Source organism: Peromyscus eremicus, chromosome 15 (genome assembly GCF_949786415.1).
Source record: "Peromyscus eremicus chromosome 15, PerEre_H2_v1, whole genome shotgun sequence".
NCBI lineage: Eukaryota > Metazoa > Chordata > Mammalia > Rodentia > Cricetidae > Peromyscus > Peromyscus eremicus.
Genome location: NC_081431.1, coordinates 34447623 through 34470858, shown reverse-complemented (window position 1 = coordinate 34470858; position 23236 = coordinate 34447623). Strand labels below are relative to the sequence as shown.

At 42.3% G+C, this 23236-nt stretch overlaps 2 long non-coding RNA genes across 2 annotated transcripts in view; one reads left to right on the top strand and one right to left on the bottom strand.

Moving 5' to 3' along the window:
* Positions 1-21576, top strand: part of LOC131925401 (uncharacterized) — a 54629-nt gene extending 33053 nt beyond the window's left edge. The window contains exon 3 of the long non-coding RNA XR_009383239.1: positions 20924-21576. This is a non-coding gene — a long non-coding RNA (uncharacterized LOC131925401). The remainder of the gene's footprint in view (positions 1-20923) is intronic.
* On the bottom strand, positions 1017-23201 carry LOC131925398 (uncharacterized). The gene is made up of 5 exons (XR_009383236.1): positions 22995-23201; positions 21965-22081; positions 14672-14726; positions 2586-2770; positions 1017-1168 (listed from the first exon to the last, which is right to left on the bottom strand). It is a non-coding gene; the product is annotated as an uncharacterized LOC131925398 (long non-coding RNA).
* Between the last annotated feature and the right edge of the window lie 35 nt (positions 23202-23236).

Genomic DNA, 23236 nt, shown 5'->3' with positions numbered 1-23236 from the left:
GTGTCAGTCCTACTCCTCAAATTCATGATCTCTTATCTGTTCCTTGTAGCTGTGTGTGTGTGTGTGTGTGTGTGTATATATACACACAGCCTGCTGAGATCACTTAGTGTTGTTCATGTGTATTGAAGGCTGACCTCTTGGGATAACCTTGGCTAAACCATTAGGAGGTTCATCCACAGAGAAGATTGATTCTTCCTCTCTTAGAAACCACTTCTTCTGGAGGTGAAGCCCTGTGAGACCTTCCCCATCAACATCGGCAGGTCAGCTGGTGGTGTCACATTTTAAGCTTGTTTAGACACCCATATTGTTGAGCCCTCCTGTGTGTGGCTTCCCTGTCATCTGCAGAAGACACTGCCTCTCAGCAGATGTCCTATCCTGGTCTTCTGGATCTTATAGCCTTCGTGTCCCTCTTCTACAATCTTCCGTCAGCCTTAGGCATAGAGGTTGTGTTGTAGATAGAACAGCCCGGACTGGGCCCAGCCTCTTTTCAAGCTGTTGGTCAGAGGAGTCCAAGAGACCCCAAAAACAATGTAGGCTACTGCCATGGCCCTTGGCTGCCGCCCAGAAACTGAAGGTAAAACCCTGTTACTTTGGACAGAGGACTTGGAAAGAATTGAGTTGGAGCTGACATGGAAGCCTTCTCCCTGATGATAAGCTCTCAGAGTACCAGAAAGAGCTATGCAAACCGACAAGGGAGAAAAGCAATCAATAGTCCTCCTCAGTTACAATCTTTGTGAACATCAACAATGGCCAGAGTGGCAAGGTGTCCTAAAACGTACACTAGTGGCACTCAAATCCTGGGGTAACCAACAGCCATCCTAGTTGCACTTAAGGCCCACTCAATAGGAGGGAATTCATTACAGGCACGGTAAACACAGCCTATTACGTGTGGCTGGTGAGACCAAGGACCCTAGAGGAGAACCAGCTAGAGCCACTTAGCTAAACCAATGTAGTTTCTAACTGTGTTCTAAGTACTTAGCTCTATATCCACAAGTAACTGCAGCTCTTACCCCTTATCGAAGAAGTTCTTTTTGCAGCAGATGGAGACCATTATAGGAAGCCACAACTGGCCAAAACGCATAATTCCATTCTTGATATAGGTGCATAGTACAAGCCTTTCATTTCTTTCTTTAGAGGCCAGCTTCAACAAGATCCAGACTCCACATTCCTGTTAAACACATTCATTTTGCAAGTGAAGAAAAGGTGATAGGCCAAGAGCCAGGGGGAGGGGTCTGAATGTGAAGTTGAGGCTTCTCAGCAAAAGCAGCTTTTACTAGCCAGCTTCAAACGGGGAGCACTGCAGCAAAGGACTTGGGAAATGTAGTTCTCTGGCTGTCAGCCACCCAAGTAAGAGTAGAGACAGTGAGAGGGCTCCTAAGTAGGGAAAGGCTGCCAACCCTGACCACCTGAATTCCAAATTCAAGTCCAGGAAAAAGATTCCTGCGGGTTGTCCTCTGACCTCTACACACATTCAGTGGTATGTACACACACACACACACACACACACACACACACACAATAATAATAATAATAATAATAGTAATAATAATAATAATGTAGTTAAAATAAATAAAAGATAGCATAGAGAGACGATGTCATGATGTTGTCAGTAGATAATTTAGCATCACAGATTTTAAGTGTAAACATAGGAAGACATCATTCCAAAGCAGCTCATCTGTACTGAGGACTTAAGCAATATAATCTGTGTTTAAATACAGATGTTGTCATATGATTTGAAGCCTTTAGTGTCCTATTTAGTATCTACTGCTACGCATTGGGCTGAGCACATGGGATTTTAGATAGTAAGAAGCTACTGAAGATTCTCTACAAGAAAAATCATATTAGACTTTTACTGTAGGAAGATTTTTAAATTAATTTTTAATCAGCACAGAAAATATTAGTTTTCCTTATGACATTCCATACACATATATCATTGCACTTTGCTTATATTCATCCCACCCCATCCCTGCTCTCCCCTCTCAGGAGCCCCCCCTCCCTCTAACGTCCCCTTGTGCTGTTGTCATAGATAAAATATAGATTCTGTTTGTAAGAGTAAGTGTAATATTTATCTTTTCCTCTCCCTTCTCTCCTCCCTTCCTTTTAGGCTTCTTGTCCCTCTTATAGGATCCCTTCTACTTTCATACCAAACACACACACACACACACACACACACACACACACACACACACAGGCATACACATACATAAATACACACACAGAGAGACACACATACATACACACATACACATATACAGACACACATACACAGGACACAGATACACACATATCCACAAAGACGGACACACACACATATACATATTCAGACACATACTTTCCACATATGAAGGGAAGTATGCAATATTTGTCTTCTCAGTCTGTCTTAGTTCACTTACATGATGGGGAAGATCATTTTGAAAATGTGTCGACTGAGCGGAAACGGTCAATACTTCAGTGTTAAGAGATGATGAGGCTCTAGTACATGTTTCTTTTGTATCTCAGTGTTTTCAAATATCCCCCAGTGAGTGTACATTCCATTTCTCAGTGGGGGGAAAGTCTCAAGAAAGAAGGCAGGAGATCAAACTCACAGCTGTATGTAGGAAGGTCATGCTCCGATTTATGATGTAGCCTTTCCCTCAATCAGGATTCCCTGTCCCTTCCCTCAGCTGAGGCTCTCCTCCCAGCTGCCATTCTTCTAACACGACGGCCATCATTCTTATCAGAATGTAAGCCTCACAAGGGCAGGCAGTTCACAGCTGTCACCACACGAACACTGTTGGAATGAATTAATACTGGCTTTAAAGGACGTTTAGTCTGGAGATACACACATCAATAAGGAGGTGATAACAGTTATATGGACTGGGGAGGGAAGGTGGCCAAATTGAAGAAAGGGAAGAGTGATAGACGGGAGAAAAGAGCATGGAAATGATATGGTATAGAATCTATACAACCTAATAACTACTTGTATTCTTTTAATAAACAGCAGAGTCGGGGGAACATTCTCAAGGAGAACTGGTAGGGATTGTTAATGGATTAAATGCAGGCATGGTACAGAGTTGTTTTTTTTGGGGGGGTTGTTTGTTTGTTTTTTGTTTTTGTTTTGTTTTGTTTTTGATAGCCAGGCACATAATAGCATTTCCTGAGATATGCAGAGGGGAGAAATCAGTAGCTCCTCTTTGGGGTGAGAAGGTGCAAGAAAGAAAGGCATGGTGAATCCTAGGCTCTACCTTAGCACTTATTCACTCAAGCTGGAAGAACAGACAGTAGACGAGGCTCCAGGAAAAGAGTCAGTCCAGTTTTGGATTTCAGTTTGGCGTGTCCACTGAGACACTCAAAAATACATAATGAGATGCTAAGGGTCTGAAATTCAGAGGAGATGTGTGGATGGAGACAGACGTGGGACCAGAGTGGTGGCAGCTGACACTGTTGGAATGCGTAGGAACAGCTGTAAAGTGAGAAGAGCAGACCCAAGCAGAGCACCCAAGTCTTTGGGAGACCGACACTTTGGAAAGAAGAGGGATCCTAACAGAGCCTGTTAGAAAGACGACAATGTGGGAAATTATGGGAAAAAGAAGCCTTTTGATCAAAGCAAGAGTTCAAAGGCGGAAGTGGTATGTTGAAATGGCAAATAGGAGCCAGATTCTGGAGGTCAACTGTGCCCAACCCCTCTGTGATCAGTGGTAAAAATATCTATACATGTGCTGGTTTTGTGAGTCCTAAGTAGATAGGAAAATTTAGAAGCAGACCAGGTCAGAGTCCAGAACCTGGGGCTGGAGAGGTGGTTCAGCAGTGAAGAGCACTTGATGTTCTTCCAGAAGACTCAGGTTCAATTCCCAGCACCCACAAGGCAGGTCAGAACCATCCATAAATCCAGTTTCAGGGGACTCAACACCCTCTTCTGGCTTCTGTGGACACCAGGCACACGTGGTGCACAAACATACAAGTAGGCAAAACATTTACAACACATAAAAATAAATGAATAAAAATCTTTGAAAAGAATGAATATATTTGTCTTTGACATATGTCATTTAAACCACATCATCACTGACTTGAAGAAGCTGGAGAAGGAAACCCAGGATTTCAAGGGCTGTCATTACTTTTGCTTCGTCCTTATAAGCAGCCTCATGGCAGTGACAGTGACGAACTCCCCAAGAATCCTGCTGGTCTAGCCAAGTCCAAAACCAACTTCAGCTTATCCAACAGTCTCTACGAGGAGCCTCTGTCATGGAGTCCTGGCGCCACATGAACCCTGGGACTTTTGGTTTATATTCCAGAGGAGCCATCAGACAAGAGCAGAAACATGGCTGTTCACCTTTCCATTACAATGTCCCACAAACAAAGAAAATGGCCCGAGGCATGGGGAGAGCAGACATCCTGACTCTTTTAAATTCTGGCAGCCCTACCTTCTACCATGCACTGTGGTTTTGGGAGAAGTCGAAAGCTGCGCTTCAAAAGTAATTATAAATGAGGGCTCTGGCTAAGCGCGACCACAGCAGGGGAGAGAGATGAGCTGCGTCTTTGCAGGAGGCCTCGGGGGCTATGTGACTATGTGAGCCCAACTGTGGAGCAAAGCATGCAGTGACGTCTTGGTAGATGGCATGTGTTTGGGAGTGTGCCTGTCACAGCAGGATGATCTGCCCTGTGTAGTCTAGGAGATGGACAGTGATGCAGGCTGACAGACAGGTGGCTGGCATATGGTATAGAACCTATACAACCTAATAACTACTTATATTCTTGTAACAAGCAGCAGGGTGTTCATGAACATCCGCAGGAGGTTGCTCTGGCTCAAATCTTCGATGGCATGTCGTGTATGGTTACTTTCAGAAAATCTTCAAATCAGAGGCGATAGAGACTCAACTGAGAGATGAGATGGGCAGATGCTCATTACCTGCCATGCTCAGGAAATGACTGGCCCCGGGAACTTGGAGGGAAGAAAGGGGAAGATAAATGTAGCTGATCAAGAAGTTCTTTGATCAGCAGATAGTGGTACACACCATTAATCCCAGCACTCGGGAGGCAGATCTCTGAGTTCAAGACTAGCCTTGTCTATAGAGAGAGTTCCAGAACAGCCAGGGATATACAGAGAAATCCTGTATTGAAAAAACAAAACAAAACAAAACAAACAAACAAACAAAAAGTTGTTTGATCAAGACTCTAACCTTTTCCTCTAGACCCCAGTTTCACTTTGTGCTGGATGATTCTTTACCATGGAAGCTGCATTAATAGGTAGGAGAGTCTTTTGGAGAGGAGAGAGACCAGTGCTAGATTTTGAAAGCACAGTAAGCCTGAGCTTAGCCCTTTGGACTTCCTCAAGAAGCCCCTTATTAAACAAGAAAGGCCTCTTCTTTCTCCTAGCTCACTGGTGATGCCCACTGTGTTCAATGGCATGAAAGAGGCAAAACTACCCATAGGAAGGTCACGAGGGACAGGACTCATGAAGGAGTCAAGTTTAACAAGGAATCCAAAAGTACGATCTCAGGGTAAAGGTACCAGTACCATGGAGAAAGGGAAGTATGAAACAGATGTTATCACTGTCTTAGCTAAGAAAGCCAGTGAGTTCTACAGATGAGAAAGAACTGACCCCAAGCTCCAGGGCTCATAGCTTGCTGTCCAGGATATGGGCTGAAGGGAAGGCACAGTTGATAAAGAACTGCCGTATGAGTATGAGGACCTGAGTCCAATGTCCTAAACCCAAGTGAAAATACTTAAAGTGGTGGTGCATGCTTGCAATCCCATCTCTGGTAGGAGGAGTAGGCAGGAGGATCTCTGTGCTCCAGCCAGCCAGCCCAATTGGCAAGTTCTTGACTAGTGAGTGACTTTGTTTCAAAGAGGTGGACAGCATTCTGAAGACAGCCAGACATTGTCTTCCAGCCTCTACATACATGTGTACGCACCCATACAAACACACAGATGCACACACATATACACACATTTGAAAAAAGAAAATTCTTACGAAGTCTATGAGTATGATTAGTGCCAGAGTATTCTAAGAGAACACTAACTCTGCCTGGGGGACCAGGGAAAGCTCCCTGGCTAAGACGGCAATAAGTGAGTGTGCTGAGGTCAGAGACGATATTGTTTGCACGTGTATATGCACAGGTGCATAGCATATGTTCTCTGGACAGTGGTTTGCATATGACAGACACATAATAAAGGTTTTTGAGTTAATTCAAGAACTAGTTATTGCTTCTCTCTCTTGACCACTCCTCCTAAATCTTACTCTTCTTCTCTGGAAATGCCCAGAGGCTTTCATTTTTAAATAATATCTGATAAATAAGACACCAATTAGACATAGGAATTGCCATTTTATGACATGAGACAACATTTTTAGAAAGGATCCTGTGACTTCCAGCTAGAGGGAAATCGTTGTCCTTGTGGTCATTCTAGATCATTTACTGGCTGCTCATTGGACACTGGGTGCTCTAAGTATGAAATGTGCTCGACCCTCTAATCCTCACAATATCCCATCATGATGGGGAGTGTTTCAGCTGAGGACTCAATGTGCAGGCTGAGTAAACCGTAAAACTAAGTCTGGCTTCAGAACCTGCTGCTCAAACTGCATCCCACACTTAAGGCTGAAATCTAAGGGCAAAGGTGCCTTGAACTTTGCCCCAGTGTGTAGGTCAAAGATCAGCAGTATTAAAATTATTAAAAAGTATTAAAATTAAACACCATGTTAAGCTCCATAATTTTACCAGTTCATTTCCCACCAACTTCCCTCTGTTTCTTAGTAGAAACTGATGAGTCCTAAATTCAAAAGTGTTTCTTCTAGATCACTGTTTCCTAAACGAATATATGTTGTTAAGAAAATAATATTAGAATCACAGAACTAATCATTTTCCACATCAGATAGTAAGGACAAGCTGACAGGCCTAGGGAGTAACCCTGTAATGTCAGGATTAGCTTTCTTGGCATCAAGTTAACATGTTTGCTTTGGTCTCACCATCTGGAAAACAGAGCTGATAAAAATTTGGCCATATTGGGGCACAGCAAGATTAACAAACCAATGTCTATAATCTGCACAGTCTGATTTTCTTAGAAAAAACAAAGATGACCACCATGTATTTATCTAAATAAGATCATTAGTAAGGACTGATGCCAACCTTCTTCGAATTTTCCCAGTATTCAGAGCAACCTTAATCAGACCTCAGTCCATTACTATAGAGGGATAAAGTTTATCCTTCATAGTAGACATGGATGGCCCACCCAGACAGATGGGCTCAGCAGGGAAGAACCTCGTGGGTGGGCCTGGTCTCTCATTTTCATGACATCAGCTTTTCCAGCTGGGTCACCATCCTGCTTCATATGGCAAATGTTCTTCTCCCGGAAGCAGACCCTTTGGTTTCCTCGAACATGAGAGTGAGGCTTTCTACACCATCCCAAATCAAACTAGAGTGGGAGACAGTCTGACATCAAACCTCGAAGAGAGACTCCCAATGTATAAAAAGATGACTGTTTCTACTTCAGTGACCAGAATAATGTATAAGAGTAGAGCAAATATAATCCAAACTTTATTTCCAAAAATTACTTAAGCGCTTATTACATGGTAGAACTTGTTCTATCAGGTGGGGGGTACAGAATTGGACAAGGTAAACCCATTATCAACACCAGCCCAGCTCTTATAGACCTCACATTCTGGATGACAAGACAAAACAGCACTCTTATAGAAAGGAGTGAAGATTAATGAAGCATGCTTCATGAAAGGAATAAATGAATTAATGACTGCTTGCCATCTCCATGTATCTTTTAAGGAACACACTGTCCATTTCTCGAGACTGTATGGAATATTAATGAACACTGAGAAGACAGGATCCTGTAACTTGTATCCTATTGTGCCGGAACCATATAAGTAGTTATTGTTGTTTTTCCTGCCTCCCTTCCTTCTGTATACCAGAGATGCTGAGAGTACCAGCACATGATGGATTGCAACCAAAGAAGAGAAAGCAGACTCCCAAATGGAAGCCTCACAGCAGACCTCCAGCGAGGAGAGCTCAGACTTGTAACCTATTTAATCACAAGGGCTCCATGGAAGATTTGATCACAAGGACTCCATGGAAGGCTGGAGGCTCCCACATGACTAAGGCCTGGGCAGTGACCTGGGAGACCTGGAATAGGTCTATTCTTAGAGATGAGAGAGAAAACAGCCAGTGAGGGACACCAAAAGGTCGTGTTAGATCTTTACGGCGGCACAGAGCCGATAATGAAAATGTCTCCACATACAATTTAGTTCCCTTTTCTAAAATAAGTCGAGATGCAGATTCACCTGGTTTTATTGACAATTGATAAATGCAACAGAGACCCACAGCCCTGGAATATTTCTATTACCCCAACAGGAACCAGCCTAGAGATGGGGAGGGTAGACACTCAAGGATTTCTTCGGATGTTTTTAGAGAGTCCTGAGAGAAAGCTGTGGAGAGAGGATCTTTGATAAACATGAAATGTAAATGTAAGGTAAACATGAAATGTAAAGTAAACATTCTGTCCTCTTGCTCTTTTCCAGGCTCTGGTGTGTGCCCTGGGCATGATGATGTGATATACTGTTCTGTATCTGCTCTGGGGCTGAAGGTCACATGGATTTGTACTTTTGAGTGCAGGAATGGGGACATCTCCCGGTGGCTTGCAGATGTTTTCTACCTTCAGATCTCATTAACTTATGGCTCTTTGGTAGTTTTGTCCTCGTAGTTACCAAAAGTAATGCATTTTGTTAAATCCTAATAATTTGCCTTTTCATTGGTTGGGTTTGGAATTAGAAGAACTGGGAAGCAGAGAAAGAAGAGGAGGCAGGGGAGAAACAATGTGGGAGAAAGAAAAAGCTGCTTTCCTATCAAGTGTTTATTCCTTCAAGTGAAAATCCATTATGGACATTGCAAAGGGAAATGGGTGTGGCCTTCTCTCTGAAACCACACAAAACATTCTGTTCAGACTGAGCCACAAGCAGCTGGAAGAGAGTGTCTGAAAGGACACTGAGTCAGATTCAAAACCTCCAAATGTCAACGTTCTTCTGGTAAGAAGAGTCACCCACACATCTGCAGAGGCAGATGTGAGTGCTGGAACCAGCCTGACAATCAGGTCAGTTTCAGGCACAGGGACAGCAGAGGGAACACTGTGGCCCTCCACAACTCCACTGAGGCTGATCTGAAATTCACAAAGGCCAAGAAGCCCTGGCGTCCCTGTCTCTCTCGGGAGCAGGCAAAGCTCTCTTACACATTCTAGAGCAATAGTTCTCAACTTGGGGGTCGTGACTCCATTTGGGGGTCAAAGGCACAGGGGTCGCCTAAGCTTATCAAAAATCACAAATATTTACATTATGATTCATAGCAGTAGCAAGATTACAGTTATGAAATAGCAATGAAAATAATGTTATGGTTGGGGGTCACCACAACATGAGGAACTGTATTAAAAGGTCACAGCATTAGGAAGGTTGAGAACCACCACTCCAGGGAATTTGAGGGTAAGCATGTCTACTTGGCTTTCAGCCAGCTGGTGAATATGTCCTGCGAACATCACTACTATCACCACCACGTAAGACTTGTTGGTGCTAGTTCTGGACAGGCCAGAGCACCTTTTCTTTGAACAACCAAGTTGAGTCTCTTCTCTGACTTCTGGACTCGGTGTTCTCAGAGGGACAGCTATAGATCTTGAGGCTCCATTTGGGTTGGTCATGAAAGCCTTGCTCCCCCTGCTATGCTTCCAAGGATACTTTTGTTCCAGTCTTTCTCTGAAAGAGACAAAACATCTAGGTTGCCCCATTATCATTCTGGGATTTTTGCCATTGGGCAAAGAGACAGAAGGGCACTTTTAAAATATCAGGCTAGCAGATTGTATCCGTATAAGCTGGAATTGAGGAGAAAGTCCAAGAACAATGAAGACAGACTTTGGTATTAATCTGGTCTATTCTTACCAAGGCTGATGGTCTGGTTAGGACATCATGACAGTTAAGAACTTCAGTCATCAATCCAGAACTATTTCTGAACACCTCTGGTATACCAGACCCTTTGCTAAGAACTTGAAAGCAATGTGCCATCTTTAGAAACTTTCCGATGAGCTGGGGGAAATAATACACACTATCAGAGTGTGTGCGACTACACGGGTTCCTCTGTCCTCCTTCCCTGACTTTGCATTACCTCTGTGAGAAATTCTAATCTTTATGTGCTTACTTTGCATATGCTTTTAAAATTGCCAGGTCTTGTGCACATAAATTATGAATCAGCCCTAAGGGAGTTAATTAAGAAGAGAGGAACGGGGGAACTGTAAACGAGGTAAAAACAGCTGACAAGAGAAGTTAAGGTGCTTACACTGAAGCCGAGGTAAGCGTGGTGTGTTTGCTTCCCTCTCCTCAACCTCAGAAGGTGAGCTCATATGAAAAGTCTTCTTGGGTATAATCAACGTAAAGGTTGAAATGAGATTGTTTTGATGAGGATGGGCCCTTAATCCAAATAAGAGTGTTCTAATCAAAGGGAGAAAAAACAAAACAAAACAAAAAACCAGAGACTCACACATAGAGCAAAGAGCCAGAGGATGAGAATTGGCAGGAATGCTCAGAAGATGCAAATGAAGAGGCAAGAGGGAAGTCTCCCCAGGAGCCTTGAAGGGGGCACAGCCCTGCTGGTGTCTTGATTTGGGGCATCTGGCCTCCAGACCGTTCGAGGATATATTTCTGTTGTGTTGAGCTGTTGAGGTTGTGACAACTTTTTATGGAACAATAAGAAAGTGATTTAATGAGGAGAAATAGAGAAAAGCCTTAGAGTGGAGAAGTAGTCCAAGAGGAAGGAGTTGCTCACACTGAGAACAGACGATATGTGATACCCAGGATGGCTGAGATTACAATCCCTAGGAGCTGGACAGAAGGATTTAGAATTACCATAATGCTTAGCTATGCCTCATTAGTTAAACAAGATCATCCTAAAACCATTTCTACCTCAAGCAGCCACTTACTTGGCCTATCTGAATCACAGCAGAATTATAACAACAACAAAAATAAAAAATAAAAAATATGGCCTGAGGGCATAGCTCAGTTCTACCAAGTGACAGGACACTTGCCTAGCATGTGCTTGATGCTTGACACAAAAATAAGCAAATAAAATGAAGTGCTGCAACTGTGAACCAGGGAGGCCAAGTTGCCGAATGTTATGGACTGCACGTCAGTCCCATGTGCCCATGCGCCCTGTCTTACATGGCCAACTTGCATGCTGTCTCCAGTGGTCCTGGAGGCACAACCAGAGAGGTAGAAAGAATTCCAAGGCCCCAAGTCAAGAAGACATTGACTACGTGGATGGAAAATGAGACTCAGGAAGAAAAACCTCTTTGCGTGCATATTATCTGTAATCAGTGAAAACAAGCACACAAGCCCCTCCTTGAAGCTACTGGGAAGAAAATGGAATACTCCTATTTTAGTTGAGAATGCTAAATGGAAATTGACTCTTTCATCCACTACTATCAATTTAAAATGTACCAGTGTGTACTGTTTTCTCTTTACCTAGACATTAGCCATTATGAATAGTATAACAATTAAAAGGCTTTTCACACATTTGCTCCACTCAGAACTTTATTTTACCACAAGATAACCTCAAGTTCTGCAAAAACAAATTTTCTTTTTTTTCTTTCTCAAACTCAAAGCAGTGCTCTACCCTGAGGAAAATGCTTCAGAACCCTACACTGTAGCAGGTTAGCTAAAAACACATATATGGAACTATGTTCACACAGGACACATCCTGCACAATGTACTCTTCTCTCAACCTTGCCATCTCCTCACCCTCTCGGTCAAAAGAAACTAGTGTGAATTAAACTGGTCTGAATGGAAAGGTTGGTTGAAAGAATAGCTTTGAGGGAAACCACTTGAGGGAAGAGTGGAGAAATGAAAACCCCAGTGTGGTCAGAGGTATTTGGGAGAATGCTGGGAAGTTAGAGTTCTACTGTGATCAGGAATAGTACTCTAAGGGCTTTGGATTTTATTTGGAGCAGGTATCTTCTCAAAGCAGGTAGTGTTTTGAGATGGTCACGCTGACAGGGGAAAAAGATAGGTGCTAATGTCGGGAAAATAATGGGTCAAGTAAAAGGGGGGCCTGGTACAGTGGCACACATCTGTACTGGTATGGTGGCACACATCTGTACGGGTATGGTGGCACACATCTATAATGCTTGGGAGGCAAGGGGAGGAAGTTCACCACAAGTTTGAGGCCAGTCCAGCCTACACTGAGAGTTTGAGGCCAATACAAAGTGAGATCCTGCCTCAAAAACAAAACAATAAAAAAGGAGAGGCTAAAAGAGAAGTTTAAAATCCAGTTAATCGTAGTATAGATAAGAGGTGAAGACTTTCTGAATTCAGGACCAAGAATAGGAATAAAGGCTATTGAAGACCTGCAGTATAATCAACAAGATGTAGATGGTCCTTTGGATGGGGTATTTTTCATTTCCACCTACATTTCCCAATCCATTCTCAAAGTGGAATCCAAAAATAAAGGTTTGTGTGCAAGTAATTTTGGGGGATCAACCTGGTACAAAAGTAAGTAAGGGATTAGGACAGTGGGAGGAGAAAGCATGGAGAAGCAAAACAAAAGTGCCATTCACACCAAACTAGCCATGGCAAATTAGGTCACCATTGCTCAGTATCTCTTGGAGACCTTCTGAGGCGCCCCATACCATTGGTTTAGGGTATCTCTTCAGTGTTAGCTCACTGGACACAGGAGCTGTGCATAAGTAAGTGACAAACAGGCTTCTGGTTCTTTGGATGTCCAAACCAGCATCAGAGAAATCCATGGACAAGAACTCCGAGACACCTGATCTAAACACAAGGTGCCTTTGAATACAAGTGAACTAAGCCAGTATTGCCTGCTTAAAACTCGGGTCACCCAGGAAGTAGCTAGGCTAAGCGGTGACACTGAGAGAGGTCACAGTAGTGGCTAGTACTGTGTGAAAGGAAAGAAGCTGAAGCTACTGCTGTTCCTGGTGCAATTTGCAAGTGCTGATCTCTACTGAAGTTCACGTTGGGAGTTCAAAGCCCTCTGTGGGATACCAGGAGCCCCACTGTTCTGACCCCTTCTGCTTTCTCTACCTTATTTAACTCCAGTTAAGGCCTCTCCCACTTCACAGCCTTTATATTTTTATGTGTATTCTCTCTGAAGCCTGGAATGTTTTTTCTCTAGAAACCTCTGGGCTCAATCCCTTACATCCTTCAGATTGCCATTTAAATGTCATCAAAAGTCCTTCTCTTATTGTATCCTCTAACAGAGACTGCTACCATAATTCTCCTCCTTCCCTGTCTCACTCTCCACAGCACATCTCTACCTGACATATATTTATTTGTGAATTGGCTCCTCCCTCTCCTCAATAGAATATAAATGGGGGCATACACCTATCAGGAAAAGAAAGAAAAGCCACTGAGTTAGTTTTATGCAATATTCATACTGTTCTGGTAAAAATGAGATGCATAGGCAATCACACATTATAAAATATGGATTGTGTAATCTCAGTGATTCTGCATGCAATTAAAATGCTCATACTTTGCATTGTGAACTGGCATGGCATAATCTAGAAATGAGTGGTTCAATTCTTGCTAATGGTTTAAAATTGAATTTAATGATTTCATTTTTCTTTATTAAATAGCAAATAAAAATCTGTGACAAGTTGAGAGTCTGGGAAAGAAAGGGAAATACTTCATGTTTAACTTCCTCTGACAGTATTTCCCTTGCAGTTTTTATTGTGCAATTCCCTATACAATGCAAGCAAAAGAGGCAAATTAATCCCAGACATGAGTCCCATCTAATGATAGACAAGGTGTTATCATTTTATTTGGAGTGCAGCTGGGGTTGGGGGCACATACACAGGTGAGACCTGCGGAATCTGCCAAGAGACCCTGGCTGTTAGACTTCAGATGTAGTGTTACCGCCATCATGTGTCCAAATGGCTCATAGCACTTAACTTCAGGAGGAGGCTCACAAGCCCACTGCAGCCACGCTAGTAAACCAACAGAATTATTAATATTATTATTGTTATTATTGGTTCTGAGCTAGCCTTTAACGGCTGAGCCATCTCTCCAGCCCCAATAGAATTATTATTTGGTAGAGTCTAAATGAAGGCAGATTTGTAATGAGAATAGTGCTTTCATCCATGGTCTGTATACACCATTTCAGAGCTGGAATTTGTGTGTGTGTGTGTGTGTGTGTGTGTGTGTGTGTGTGTGTGTTGCCTTTCTGTTTCCCTCCACATGTTCTCCTTCATTCCCACTATCCTCTTCTTCGAAGTCCCCTATTTGTCCAAGAAGTCTGGTTCTCATGAGTTCAAACACAGCCAGCTCTTGTGTGAAAGGCCTGGTTGTAGCCCCTCTGACAACAGTGTCGCTGTGAAGGTGCAGATGCGGAATGGGTCAGAGCCAAGGATGCTGGCGACTCCTCGTGGCCACAGACATGGGATAAGAACCGGCCACCTAAGCCTCCTGCTGTGGAACTAAGAGGCTGGTGCCAAGTTCATTCTGTTACTTCCCAGTTACAAGACAAGAAAAAGGAACGAATACGTAATCCTCCCTAAGCAGAGAGAGTCAGGAAACCATTGATCCTGTATGAGGAGTAAATTACAAACCAACCCTTTGACAACAGAGTGGTTGATGGAGCCAAAGAGGAGCCAGAGAATGAAGTGAGTGGATGGTTCTGCACTGATAATAAATGTGAGTGAAGCAAACCTCCTTGAAGTCTTGACGTCTTGCTGCTTTGGTCAGAACTCTGACAGCCTGGTCCCTGAGGATAAACAAAGGATACTGATGAGCACTAGGAATGACCCTTTCCTTCACCACTGAAAAACACACTTGAAAAATATCTGGGGTACTGGCAAGATGGCTCAGCGGGTGAGAGCACTTCCAGACAACCAGACTGGATTCTCAGCACCCACATGGTGGTTCATAACCATCTGTAACCCCAGTCCCTGAACAGCTGATTGTCCTCTTCTGGCCTCCATGGGCACCAGGCACACATAAATGCAGGCAAAACATTCATACACATAAAATATAGTGATAAAATAATTTTTAAAAATATATGGAAATGATGGATTTGGAAGATAAGAACTAGTTAGTGTTTTATAAATTAACCTCTGTATATATATGTAAGTATTAAAGTAATATATGTAAATTATAAGGAATCTGGAAAAATTTACATCATAAAATTGCCAGTAATATGCATATATGTGTATATATTTGAAAAACATTACACTTTTTTTATGAAGTGTCTTTCTATGTTGCCCAGACAGACCTGAATCTCATGGTGATCCTCTTGTCTCAGTTTCTTTAGTGCCAGGATATAAGTGTGAACTATTACACACAGCAAGCAGCAGATTTGTAAACATTTTTATTATGCTGATTTATTGGGGAGGGGGCTATGCATTCCACGGTGTACTTACAGAAATCTGAGGACAATTTGTAGAAACAGATGTTCCCCTTCCACCATGTGGGTCCTGAGGCTCAAACTCAGGTCATCAGGGCTAGTGGCCAGTGTCTACCTGCTGAGCCATCTTGTAGCCCCATCATACTGTTTTTATTTTATTTTATTTCATTCTATGTGTGGGGGTAGTTTGCCTTCATATATGTATGTGCATCACATGTGTGTCTAGTGCCCATGAAGACCAGAAGAGAGCGTTGGATCTCTGGGACTGGAGTTAGATAGTTGTGAGTTGTTGTGTGGGTTCTGGGAATCCAACCTGGCCCTTGGACAGAGGATAGGGTTAGCCATCCCTCCAGCCCCTTCCATTATTATTTTTTTTACAGTTAGAATTAGGACATGTTATGTTTTAATCCATTTAACTCATTCTGCACTGTGGGCTTACTAATTTTCTCTGATGATAAATAAGTGTAATTTATCCCATGTAAGTGTAATTATGTATAACTTTACACTGTTTCAGTTTTTCCTCAGAATACATTCCTCAAAGTGTAACAGGGTCCCAGACTTAGGAGGCCTCAGACCTTAGCACAACTGACTTCATGGTGGAAGTACCATTCAGGCTGTAAAACTCGGCACATAGACAGTACCACTTGCCAAACAAAGGTCTAACCCATCAAAGTCCATATAGTACTGAAAAGTCTCAAAATGAAAACGTACTAACCTTGCTTTTTGGCTTCTGTAGTTCTGCTTCTGGCTAACTGCTCTTCTTAACTGGAGTATGTCAACCCAGAACATGGTTTTTATGCTTTAAAGCTCACTTTGAGAAAGGCTTGTCGGTACACGGGGATTTCGAATACCCAATGTAGCTACTGGCTGGTTAATAAAGACTTTCTCTTGGCTAAAACCCATGTCCAAGCCGTCTTCTCTGGTGAATACTCCACAACAAAAGTAACATAACTTGGTATACATTTTGGAAAAACTATTTCTGAGTTGCTCTGTAGTCAAGCTAGAGCATTTGGAGTCCCACAACAGCATATAAAGTTCCTCATTTTCCCACACCTAGGAGAACATTAAATTAAAAGGAAAAAAACTGGCTTGCTAGTTTATCTCAATCCCTTTAATTTAACTTGTATTCCCTTGGAAATCAGTGAGGCTGAGTACTTTTAATGTTATTGGACATCCTGAGAATTGTCTATTGGAATTTAACTGTTTAAAAAGTGTATTTTCTTTTTTTAAAAAAGATTTATTTTTATTCTCAGTTTCAAATTATGTATATACATGTGTGTCTGTAAGGGGATATGTGCACATGAGTGAAGCTCTGTAGAGGCCAGATCTCACTGGAGTTGGAGTTACAGGTTGTGAGCTACACAATGTGAGTACTGGGGACCAAACTTGGGTCTTCTACAAGACCAATACAATGCTTATAAGCACTGACCCATGGCTTCAGCTACCCCACCCCACTTTTTTTTTTTTTTTTTTTGATTTTTTGAGACAGGATTTCTCTGTGTGGCTTTGGCGCCTTTCCTGGATCTCACTCTGTAGCCCAGGCTGGCCTCGAACTCACAGAGATCCTCCACCTGCCTCTGCCTCCAGCGTGCTGCAATTAAAGGCATGCACCACCACCACTCGGCTCCCACCCCACTTTTAACCTCTTCACCTGAAGTGTACTTTGATATCTGGTAAGAAATGATGACAATACTTCAAGTTTCCTCAGTTTTTCCAGACACTTTCTTTTTCACTGAGCTTACACTGTCTTTAATACATTATCAAGCTTTAACGTCTTCCATATTTATTCTAGTTCATTTGTCATCTGTTGCTTTTATCATGAGCACTATAGTTGCTCTACTTTATGGCTATATAATATATATTGTGTCAATGCCTGATGAGGCAAGACTATGCATTATTTTTCTTCTTCAAAAACAACAATGCTACCCATTTCCTTTACATTCTGCATGTGTGTGTGTGTGTGTGTGTGTGTGTGTGTGTGTGTGTGTGTCTGTATTAGAATTTTTTTTGGAGAAAAATCTCACTGGCTTGTTGATTGACTAAAATGGTAGAAGTTACATATATTAGCCAGTTAATCCATTGTATAGGCAAAGTATTCCACTACAACAGACAGGCCTTTATCCCTGAACCATCACATCTCCAGAGGACAAATACAGACAAAAACATAGGGTGTGGACCAGGACCAGCTCTGTGGGCTTAGTGAGTTACTGAAACAGTTCTGCATCTCAATTTCATCCTCTATGATGTCATCCTTACACTTTTATTCAACCCCAACCCAATATGACACTGGATTACACTCTTGCAACTAGATTTCAAGATATTTAATTCACAAATTTCACTGTTCACCCAAAGGGTACTTTATAGGAAAACTATAAGGCAAAGCAAAAGTAATGTAATTGACAATAATGAGTATCTCCATACCCATCTGAAGGGATAATCTCCAACCTCATCAGAAGGGCAGAGATTTTTGGTCTCCATCACACACATACCTAATTCACATATTGATACACAATAAACACTTGATAAATATGAATAACTATGAATATTGACTGAGTAAATGAATGACCAATGATGGTTCCCTTGGTTCTAATATGTCAGGATACTAAGAACAACAGATTTATTTGTGTTCTCTTGAATGGTCAAGAAAAATAACTTGGGCTGGAGAGATGGCTTAGAGGTTAAGAGCACTGGCTGCTCTTCCAGAGGTCCTGAGTTTAATTCCCAGCAACCACATGGTGGCTCACAACCATCTGTAATGAGATCTGGTGCCATCTTCTGGCCTGCACGCATACATGCAGGCGGAATACTGTACACATAATAAATAAATCTTTAAAAAAAAAAAAAAAGAAAAAGAAAAAATACTCATCAAGAGAACTCAAATGAACTCATCTTGAGACCTCCCTAAGCTCCCCTGAAATAAAAACAGAGAGGGGAGTGCACCAGGGTGGGGGTGGGGGTCTTAGGCTGTTTTACAAAGCAAATTGATTAAAGGAGGTCCTGGAATCTGATCACATTACCTCAGAGACTTGTGTCTCAAAATCAACATCGCTTTAGTACCCTCCCAAAATGATAAACATTCTATAAGGTGTTTAAACTAACACTGTTTAAGATATTTGCACACATAGGCTCACATTGCACACAGAGGATTATTCACGATTGCCAAAAGGTAGAAGTCAATAAAGTTTCAATTGAGAGAGGCAAAGTACGGTATGACCACACAACAGAATGGCATCCAGCCCTAGAAAACCAATAAAGTACTGAGACGTGCTGCAGTCTAGATAAAACTTGAAGGCATGATCAAAGAAGCCAGTCGCACTAAGGAAGCTGGAACATACATGTTTGAGGCCAACTTGGGCTACACAGTGAAACCTGTCTCAAAATAACAAAGCCAGTCACAAAGGGACAAACATTGGGTGACTCCACTTATATCAGATTCCTGAAGTACTCAAAACTGTAAAGAAAGTGGTAGTAGGCAGTGGCTGGGGGTAGGGAAATAGGGAAGTCACTGTTTGGAAGAGTTTCCTTTATGGAAGATAATTAGGAGGATCAAAACTTCAAAGTCACAGCAAGTTTGAAGCCAGCCCAGGCTACACAAGACAGTGTCTCAAAAAATGAAAACAAACAAATTCAAATCCCAGAGATTTATTTCCTAATGTTCTGGAAGCTCAAAAGTATAACATGAAGGGGCCCAGATCTGACAAGGGCCTTCTTTTTTATTCTTATTTTATGTGTATGGGTGTTCTGCCTGCATGTATGTCTGTTCACCACATGCATGAAATAAGTGCCCACATGGGCCAGAAGAGGGTATAAGTAAATGGTGGCGAAGTAAATGTTAGCAACAGACGCAAAATAATATGAAGGCAGTTAGTGCCATGACCTGTATACATGAAATGGCTAAGATGGATAACTTTATGTTATGTGTTGACATTTCCCTCAATGCAACAGAGGCCGGACCGTACAAAGTGATTAGGTCATAGTCTAATAGATTACTATCACATGAGGGAGGTGGCTTGCTGCCTTAAACGTGTGTTTGTGATTCAAGTGAATCTGCTTCTTCTGTCACTCACTCACTCTCTTGCTGTGGTGATGATGTAACAAGAAGGTCCCCCCATGGGGCTGGAGAAATGGCTCGGGGTTAAGATGGCTGCTCTTCCAAAGAATCTGAGTTCAATTCCCAGCACCCATATTATGGCTCACAAGGGTCGGTTCCTCTAGTTCTGGGGGATCTGATGCCCTCTTCCGGCCTCTGTGCAAGGCATTTGTGTTTGTCGTTTCTGAGACAGTCTCACATAGTCCAGGCTGACCTCAGACTTTGTGTAACTGAACTTCTCACCCTCCTACCTTCATCTCCCAAGCGCCAGGATGACAGGTATGAGCCACTAACCCAATTTATGTAGTGTTGGGAATCTAACCAGGGATTCCTCATATATCCTCATACAGCATGTTCTCAACCAACTGAGCTATATCTCTATCCCAAATCTCTGTTCTTTATGAATTACCAAATCTTAGATATCCTGTAGCTATCACAGAAGTATGAAATGGATTAAACATTATGTATATTTTACTATACTTTTATAGTTACTAAGGATGTTTAAAGCGACTCTCTGGAGTGTGGGGTGAAGGAGCACAGTTCCCTGGAGAGCAGAAAGGGCATGAAGTTCTGTTCTCTTCTCCTATGTCATGCCTTATACATTTCCTCCATCTGTCCATCTATCTGCATCCCTTATAATAAACTGATAAAGAGTACCAAAAGCTTGTAGGTCATGAATATTTACCCTAGCAGGCCTGAGAGCACCAGATCCTGGGATACCTTTCCATTTCCACCAATTAGCCACTGTCTTCTGTTGTTGCTGTTTGCTTATGTTTTTGTTCTTTTCAGCAGGGCCTCACTGTAGCCCATGGTGGCTAGCCTTGAACCCCTGATCCTTCTACCTCTATCTCCCAAGAGCTGGGATTACAGTTGTGCATTATCACTCTGTTTTGTCTGCTGTTTTCAACAAGGAAACCAATCCGATCTACATGGTTCCTAGGGCTTAATGTCTTTCTGGCCACTTCCCAGGAAGATCTGGCCAAGGTCCTGTGCCCAACTCTAGACAGATTTAATTCTCCTGACTATTCTTAGGACACTGTGGATATGAATTCTTGGCCATGTTCCTTGTGATACTATAATGCAGGATAAAAACATAGCCTACCAACGGGGAAGGATGTTTTCAAAACTAGTTTCACACAAAGAAAGCTGATTAAGGTTGTGTGATAGCAGTTGGAGGGCAGAGGGGTAGCTCAGCAAGTCCTCTCCAAATGGCTGCAGCGGGCACTGTTGTTCAGTAAGACTACAGCAGTGCTATCTACAGCCAGCTCCAGACCAAGGTCCTGAGGGGTGGGGCGGGGTGGGGTGGGGTGGCAGGGGGTGACTTCCAGAGAACAATATTGATAGGCAGCTGTTTGAAGAAAGTTTAATCACTAAATAACCTTTAATGGGGAAGCAAGGCAACTTGAGGGTCAGTTTTATCTAGAAGGCTTTTGGCTTGTTTCACAGCATATACTATCTTCCTGTGCAGGGAAACTCTCTATGAGAAGATCCACGCCGAAGAACATCTCCAAACTCACTGAAGAACAGAGGGAGAAGATGCATTCTCCCCAAGGCCTCCTGCTGACACACCCACAAATAGACTTTTGAGCTGTTGAAGCTGCCACAGAGAAGATGGAAGTGTGAGCAGAAAGGAAACTAAAGAATTAAAGAGCTCACTTCAGCAGTGATCTTTGTCTCTCCACGGACCAAATGTGTCCCTGCCTCCTTCCCAGAGCACCAGTCGCTTGCATCTGCTGCCCGAGCTACCGTGCCTTTTACTCCAAGGACTGCCTTTCTACAGTTCTACATCCAGAGTAACTGCTCATCACTCAGTATTCACTTTGTGTCTCCAAGTTTAGCAGGACTCTGGAATCTTCTGGTTCATTTCTAAGAAATCACAATGATGCATTTCACTTTAAAACATTTCAAAGCCATTGGAAAAGTATGCAGTTGGTTAGTTCGACTTTTATTTCACACTTGCCACCAGCCATTGCTTCCCTTCACCCACTGGGCCAGTTTCCTAGGTGGCTTTAGACTCTAAGTCATATGGTATCTCAGCGACTCCCCAAAATTACCAAAAGGTTTTTCTCTGGAGGAGGTATTGTTTGCGATTTTACTGAGGAATCTCCTAGTTTTCAACGAATTGCCAATTTTATCATGAAAGAAAATATTTAGTTCTACTATTTAGTTTCTCAAACTGAAAGGTCACTAAAAAATAATGTATACTGTGATTATTAGACTTATTCTTAACTAAAGGAGTATTTAATGCAATTTCCAGTGATTTTCTTTGGAGATTTTTTTGTTATCGTGAATTACCTCAAATTGTTGGGCAGATATAGTATGTGTTCATTGGACAAGTAAGTGAACCCAGTAAGTGGGTGGTCAGCCATTAAAGACATGCATATGCCCACTCTGCCTGATACGCAATAAGCAGGTGGTAAACATTTTAACTATAGTTTTGCTATAAACATAATTTAACTATACAGGCAGACTACAGTTCACAGACTCTACACACACCAATGCACAACACCTTAGGATTAGTTTGTAAAGTTGTAGCTTCTGTGTTAAATCTGCAAGTTCCAGTCAATATTTCCAACTCTTGCTTTATCTCTCCTTATGCCCTTCATTCTTAGAGGTTTTGAAAGCACTGTATTTGGGAGAAAATTAAGAAATGTATTATGGAAAATGAAGCAGTTAAAAGTTTAACTTCCAGAGATAGTGATCTTTCAGATTTGCTTTCTCAGCCTTTTAGGAATTCAATAAATCCCTTAGGTCTGTGCATTAATTTAATTATATAAAACCCATTTCTTACTCTACAGCTTATAAGTGTGTCTGTCTGACTTTTAAGCCCCTTTCAAAAACTTTGTTGAAACAGTAACACATTATTTAAACTTTTTTTAAATTGAAAATATATTTTTATACAATATATTCTAATCACGGTTTCTCCTCCCTCAACTCCCAGATCTTCCTATCTCCCCACCCATCTAATCCCATGCTTTCTCACCTTAAAAAACAGACATCTTAAAACAACAAACAAGGTAATAAAAGAGTTTGCTGTGTACCCACATCTAGAGATGACTATAGATAACGCCTAGTTGTAGGGAGGGAAAGGCGTTAACAAGGGTTTGAGACAGATGCTCCCTGCTGCTGCTGGTCTAGGAATTTTTAGATCTTAGGTGTGACGGCAGGGGTTTCTGTTGTTTTTTCCTGTCCGATGGTTTCAGTCAGACTCTCCCTAGTCCATTAGAAATGTTCAGTGAATTGGAACTTCTAAAGAAAAGGCTCTCCTTCGTCCTGGGGTGTTCCTGTGTAAATAGCTCCTCTTCGAATCAACATATCTAAGACACAAGACTTGGACGACAGAAAAGTACCCTGTACTAGACTGAAAACAACAGTTTTAAATGGCACATACACACACACTACCATCACCCAACACATATATACTCAGTGACAAATAAAAAGTAAAACGTATACAACCTAAATACTGATATAATGTGTATGAGAACCCTAGACACGCAAATAGAAACTATCAGCGCCACTGCCATCATCATCTCCATTACCATTACAGCAGAAATGTGACACGTGCCAGTTCTGCAGGCTGAGCGGTAGACGCCGGCAAGTGCCACCTAGTGGCGCCAACGCTAAGACTACGAGAGCAGGTTGGGCGGGGCCTCAACAGCCGGGCACCGGGAAAGAGAAACCCTGAGCAGTGCGCAGCCTCAATGCACCACCTCGGCCAGAGTGGGCGGTCCGAATGGGTTTGCCCAGGTTCCGTCAAATACCGCGAGAGTGCAAATCCCGT